General features: G+C 41.6%; 1 pseudogene across 1 annotated transcript; it reads right to left on the bottom strand.

Annotated features, from left to right (window-relative positions):
• Window positions 1–3470: 3470 nt before the first annotated feature.
• Window positions 3471–5216, bottom strand: LOC308344336 (putative ATP-dependent RNA helicase DDX5; annotated as a pseudogene). The gene has a single exon. The product of its transcript is annotated as a putative ATP-dependent RNA helicase DDX5 (transcript).
• Between the last annotated feature and the right edge of the window lie 1571 nt (window positions 5217–6787).

Raw genomic sequence — 6787 nt, 5'->3', positions numbered from 1 at the left:
TCTAATTGCTGTCTCTCTCTTTTATTGAAACGCTTTTACCTATCGTTGGTACTATTTTTTGTCCCTTGTGCTCCCATCTCTGCCCTACTCACAGCTGCTATCTATATATGGTATCTTTGCGATAACTTCTTCAAGCCACTCTATTATGCATTTTTTCTGGATAAAGAAATCACTAAACTGATATATTTTTCTTATTAACAAGGTATCTATTTTTTTTGCAATGTTTGCTATATCTCCTCAGCTTTCTTAAGTCTTTTGTGAAAAAGGAAGGAAGTTGAGGTTGAAAATCTTCCTTTCAGGGGTGCCTGGGTGGCTCAGTTGGTTAAGGAGCCGACTCTTGATTCTGGCTCAGGTTATGATCTCGGGGTCCTGGGATGGAGACTGATGTTGGGCTCTGCACTCAGCGGGGAGTCTGCTTGAGGATTCTCTCTTCCTCTCTCTCTGCCCCTCCCCCTGCTTTTGCATGCATACATGTGCACACGGTTGCTCTCTCAAATAAATAAATATTTAAAAGGAAAATATCCCATCAAAAACTTGATTGGGGCATTCTAGTATGGCTATTTTGTTTGATTTTTGGAGAAAAAAATTCCCAGAATATTTCTTGAATCTCACCGCTCATCTTTAAAGAAAACAATCTGTATTCTAAAGCTAAAAAGAAGTGTCAAGTTTTTCCCTTTCCTTAGAACTTTTCAAATAGGAAATGTCTGTCACAGGGTTTCACTGGATAGGATGAATGGGCGGTGGTATTGGGGGTAACTGAGTGATGAGTGGTACAGAAATATTGATTAAGCTTAGAAATCAAACCAATCAGAAATAGTCATTTTCCTTACTTTAATCCTCAGGGCATTTTGTATCTTTCTTACTCCTTTATTTTTTTAAAGATTTTATTTATTTATTTATTTATTTATTTTTTTGACAGAGATTGAGAGAGAGAGGCAGAGTGAGAGGAAGGGAAGCAGACTCCCTGCTGAGCAGAGAACTGGATGTGGGGCTTGATCCCAGGACTCTGGGATCATGACCTGAGCCGAAAGCAGAGGCTTTAACCCACTGAGCCACGCAGGTGCCCCATACTTTTTTTTTTTTTTTTAAGATTTATTTATTTGTGAGAGAGAGAAAGAGAGAGAGAGAGAGAGAGAGAGAGAAAGCGTGCGTGCATACGGTAGAGGGGCAGAAGGAGAGAATCCCCAAGCAGGCTCCCTGCCAAGTTCCAAGCTGATCCCACAACCCATGAGATGATGATCTGAGCTGAAACCAAGGGTTGGACACTTAACCTACTGAGTTACCCAGGTGTTCCTCTTTCTTACTCTTTGAAACCGTGATATCAGATGAAAGTATGTTATGTGATGTTAAAATTTAGCTCCATAAAAAATAACAGATAATTCCATCTTACCTTTATCTTTATATATATTCATCTTAAAATATTTACATATTTTAACAACAAGACTTCTCAAAAATTACTTTTTATGGGTCAGGAATCTTTGTGGTTCTGAATTATTAGCACCTTCCACATTCATATTCATAGCTTTTGATTCAGCCTATATGTCAGCAGGTAGCAAATATAGTTAGTTTGATCCACTGATCTGTGCCTACAAACTCTAATGACATGACATTTAATAGAAATTACTCATAGGGCCTTTTTTTTTTTTTGGATGCTGTTGCTAAATTGTGGTGTGACCACTTCAGTTAGAACATACTCCAGACTTATGAAAATTCTCATACCCTTGTTAGTGCTGTGGAAAATTTAAAGAACAACAGAAGTAGGCTTGATGCTGGTTAGAATGTGATTTCTCCTGAGAGTATTTGGAATTTGCTGTGGGGTAATGAAAACTCCACCCACTACTCCAGTTCAACAAGTTTACCCACTGGCAGGTGGGATTTTCTCACTATTTCCAGATTGCAGAGGGAAATAGGAAATAATGGAACCAAAGCATGAAACTAAAGGCTTATCTTTTGTCTGGTTGTCAGATTCAAAATAATTGAGTTGCCTGAACTGTTAGCACCAGAGCTGGCAGAGAGGATGGACAGTCTTCTGACTCACTCTGCCTCTGAACAAGGAAGTTCTGCTCCAATAAGAAGCCTATTGGGCATGTCAGGATGAGCTTTTCCCATGTTCAGAAGCTCCTTGCACTTGGGATAGAACAGGAACGCTACTCCCCACTACCTAGTGCTATTGAAGATAGTGAAAACAGCAATACCGTCCCCTCACCCCCATCCATTCCACAGGGCCTAAGTGTCCCACCTTTAGTGCCCGCCCTTCTAGTTAGTGTCACTGGCAATGTGCAAATAGATTGAGGAGCCAAATACTTTTTTGTTCATGGACTAATGGATTGGATTATTTTGCTCTTAGAAAGAGCTCTGCAGGAAGGGGACACACGCAGGAGAGGTATATTTTGCCTGTGGAGTGAAAGGGAGAGACCAAAATATGGGATGCTATAAAACAGATGTCTGCCCTTTGTATGCAGTCAGAGCGGGGAATGGGCAGCCTGCGAGTACCCCAGGGAGCCCGTTTTTAGAATGAGTGATTCCCAATCATTTCTCTGCTCTGATACATCACAGAAGTATCATGTTCCTCACCTATAACAAGGACTTCCTTATAACACTTACAGAAATGGTTCTCAGCTGGGGTAAAATTGGGTGTCTGTCAGATTTTGGGAAAGGATGTAATTTGGAAAAATCCTGTGTTAATGAAATAGATGAGATTACGTAATTGTGGGCATCATGTATATAAAGCAGTAACTTCTAAGACAAAGTTTGATTTCTTATGGTTTCATCAACATGGGGAATGGGTAGACTGAATCAGTAGGTGTTTGTTGGTTTTGCTTCAGTCAGTCTTTAAATTTGTTTGTCCTGCTGGAGACAAAGGATCCTTCAGTGGCTTGACATGATATCCTTAGAAAGGATAGTGGTGCCATAACTTACACTTTTTCTAAACTTGTGATGCAAATTGGTCTCTGATATATGCAAGATCAGGGAAAATGCAGAACAAAGGAAGGATATAGGAGAGTTGAGGATACTAAGGTGGAAATAAATCTGTGCAGAAGAGAAGGAAGTTGATAAAATGTGAGCAGAGTCAGAGAAGCTAGCAGGAGGGGAATTGGATCTGATAAGCGTGTGTGTAGTATGTAGATGTATTTATGATACACCATGAGTTCTCACTAATTAGTACCTTCACTAATCTTTTTTTTTCAGTCTTCAAATATTTTTTATTGGAAGGCCATGCATTGCCTTCCTTTATTGTATTTCAAATCACTGTACATTTACTTTTGTGAAAACACTGCCTGCATTTTCTAGTATAAAAAACCCTAAAAATTGTTTCAGGAACGTAGAGAAATATCCAACTTAAATAGTGAAAAAGTGCACCATCATTACTGCTGCACTGCAGTCATTTCTGCATTTCCCATGTTTCTTAAATAACTATCTTGTCTGATAACACACAATATAAAGAGACATTTACATATACTTCTAAAGTCTTATTGAGAATATCCTGATGACATTGGATAACCAATCATAGGCGCAGCTGCAGTTGCAGGATATGCATATGCCTGTTGTTCATACCATTGTGCATATTTGGAATGTTACTTCCATATTGCCGAGTGCTATCGTAACCATTCTGGTAAGTCCCTGTTGGATTACCAGTCCTAAAACTGGTCTGTATACCAGCAGACACAAAATGACTTCCAAAGCTCCCACTGGTGTAATTTGCAGCACTATAAACACCATTCTGAGTTTTTGCCCCCAAATCTCTCTTAAGCAGACTAGAGTAACCTCTCTACCCCTGGAATGACCTGAACCTCTGTCTTTGACCAACTGAAGCAACTTGGGATTAATTGCTTGATTAGCTTCGTGAAGCACAGAGATAAGGTCTCTCACTTGCTTTATGTTATTAGGTGTAAAGAAAGTGTATGCTGTGCCTGTTTTGGTACTGTGAGCAGATCTTCCAATTCGATGAATATAATCCTCTGAGGAGTTAGGGTAGTCATAATTGATGACAAATTTCACATCTTCCACATCTAGCCCTCTGGAGGCCACATCTGTAGCAATCAGAATAGGAGCTTTTCCATGTTTGAATTCATTTAGAACTCAGTCACGCTCCTGTTGACTCTTTTCACCATGGATACCCATCGTGGGCCACCCATCTCTCCTCATTTTTCTAGTAAGCTCATCACACCTTCTTTTGGTTTCACCAAAAACAATGGTTTTATTCTCCTTCTCACTCATGATCTCTTCCATTAGATTGATAAGTTTTTCATCCTTTTCTACATCATGACATACATCCATAATCTGAAGAATGTTGTGGTTTGCACTCAGTTCTAGTGCACCAATGTTTATGTGAATGTAGTCTTTCAGGAAATCTTTAGCAAGCTGCCTTACTTCTTTTGGCCAAGTTGCACTCCACATTAGGGTTTGCCTATCAGGTCTTATCTGATCCACAGTCTTCCTTACTTGGGGTTCAAAGCCCATATCAAGCATTCTATCTGCTTCATCAAGGACAAGGTAGGTAGTTCTTCTCAGATTGGTTTTCCCACACTCTAAAAAGTCAATCAGTCTTCCAGGTGTTGCAATACAAATTTCCCACCTCTCTCCAAATCACAAATCTGTGGTCCCTTGGGAGCACCACCATAGATGCAAGTGGACTTCAATCGACACGCTCTATAGTATTCGGCAGCTACTTGCTGTACCTGTTGGGCCAGTTCCCGAGTTGGTGCCAGCACCAAGCAGATAGGCCCATCACCTCTCTCTAGGAATGGCTGATGATTGATGTGGATGATAGCAGGCAGCAAGTAAGACAATGTTTTCGCAGATCCAGTCTGTGCTACTCCAACCATATCCAATCCACTTAGAGCAACGGGCCATCCCTGAGCCTGAATAGCAGTGGGTTCAGTAAAATTCTGTCTTGCAATCACATCCATGACATTTGCAGGGAAGTTTGCTTCATAAAAATTCAGAACTGGCTTTGGGCGGTTGTGACCTCTGACCGTAATTTCCTTACTCCTTCTATATGTCTCCACCTCTTGTGCTGTGCACCTAGCCAAATCAGGGTGTTCTTGATAAAAACTCTTCTCAATTTTGGGCAGCTCATCAACATTCCACTTCTTTTTAACTAGTTTCTCCCCAGGATTTCCAAATTTCTTTCCAGATAGGGGCCCTGCCCTACTTCCCCCAAACCGAGGTGCACCAAACCCTCGATCCTGGCTGCGGTCTCGGTCACTCGACATGGTGTCAATGGTTGCGGTTGGTGGGGAACAAAGTGGAGAGAATCAGGTGCAACAAGTCACTGCAGGTGGCTTTGACAGTGGCAAAGCCTTGCGGGGGCGGCAGTGGTGGAGGGGCAGCGATGACAGGAGCCGGAGCAGCTCGACAAGAGACCCATGGAAATGAATGAGTTTACCTTCACTAATCTTATGGTTGCCCAAATACCAATAGGTATTTACTGAGCACCTACTATGTGCCAGGCATTATTCTGGGTGCTAAAGGTACAGCAGTAAATGAAGTAACAGAATTCTTGCCTTCAAGGAGATCACAGTCTAGTAAAAGATTCTGCAGCTCTCATTAAGTTCGAAGTGCCTGTTTATGGTAAAGAAGTTTAAATGGGAGATGTTTGGATAAAACATATTATTTGTCTTGGCAAAACATTCTTGAGAAGAGGTTAGGACAGTGGGGAAAAAGAAAACATTGAATAACATTCTCTCCATTTCTACCTTTCTGTCCAGTCATAGATATAAATGACAGTTCTGGCCCCTTGTTCACCCTCACATAGCTCTCTGGAATTCTTTCCCATTCTCTGAACATGAGAGAAATGAAGAGGTTATTTGGAAAGTCATTGGTCTGAGGAGTTGTCCTGCTACAGTTACCAGAGAATTCTCAAATTTCATCTGCAGAGACTGCAAGGCATCAGGGGCAAACACACTATGAGGAGTCAATTGGTGACCAGACCCCACGGATGAGAAGCATATGGAAAGTCAAATTCATGACTTGGTTCTTTAAAAAGAATAGGTTGTGGGTGGATTTTAAATCTGACTCTAAATACAAAGCTAGCATCAGTGGCTGTTTTCAGGAAAACCAAAGGAAGCCAGCATTCCCCAACGTGTTAGGGAGACTGTGTGGCCTCAAGGAATGAAGCGAGAAGTTCATTCTGTCTTCTTTCTCAAACACTCGCCTGGAACCCAGCAGAATTCTGGCTGTGCATCTATCTGGTCCTTGGTATGCTGTGGAAGGGATTAGTGTGTCACTTCGGACTCTTTCTCTGGCCCAGGAGAATACCAGAGAAAAATCAGAGCAAAGTTCTACCTGGGATTGGTTGAGTGGGGGAAATATTCTTTATCAATAGAGAGTGTAAGAAGCCCTGATGAACAGCCCTCACCACTCAAAATGTGGTCCTGAGTACTTGGGAACATGCAGATCTCAGATCCCCACAACCACCCCAGAATCAGGAGATTAAATTTGGAGCACTGGCCTAGGTAATGCATTTTCCTGCCTCTCCTTCAGTACCCCTCACTCTCACTGTCTCTTGTTCCTCATAGGCTACCCTCAGGAATGGCGTTGGTGGGTCCTGTTTGAGGCAATAGGCCACAACACTCAGTTCTTTACTAAACTGGGACTCCAAACCCAGAAGAGTCTGAATCACAAAGAACAAAGGAATGGTCTCATTTCATACAGATCTAGAGTCTTTGCTGGTTAAACCTCAGGAAAGCCACAAAAAAGCCCCTAGACATTTTAGGGTGTGAATTTTGAATCTGTACTTCCTGACATCTGTTTGGCTGGATGACCTTCAATTTACCAAAATATG

Source organism: Martes martes (assembly GCF_963455335.1).
Source record: "Martes martes genome assembly, chromosome: 6".
NCBI classification, from domain to species: Eukaryota; Metazoa; Chordata; class Mammalia; order Carnivora; family Mustelidae; genus Martes; species Martes martes.
The sequence above is the reverse complement of the archived record's forward strand: the minus strand, read 5'-3'. Positions and strand labels throughout refer to the sequence as shown.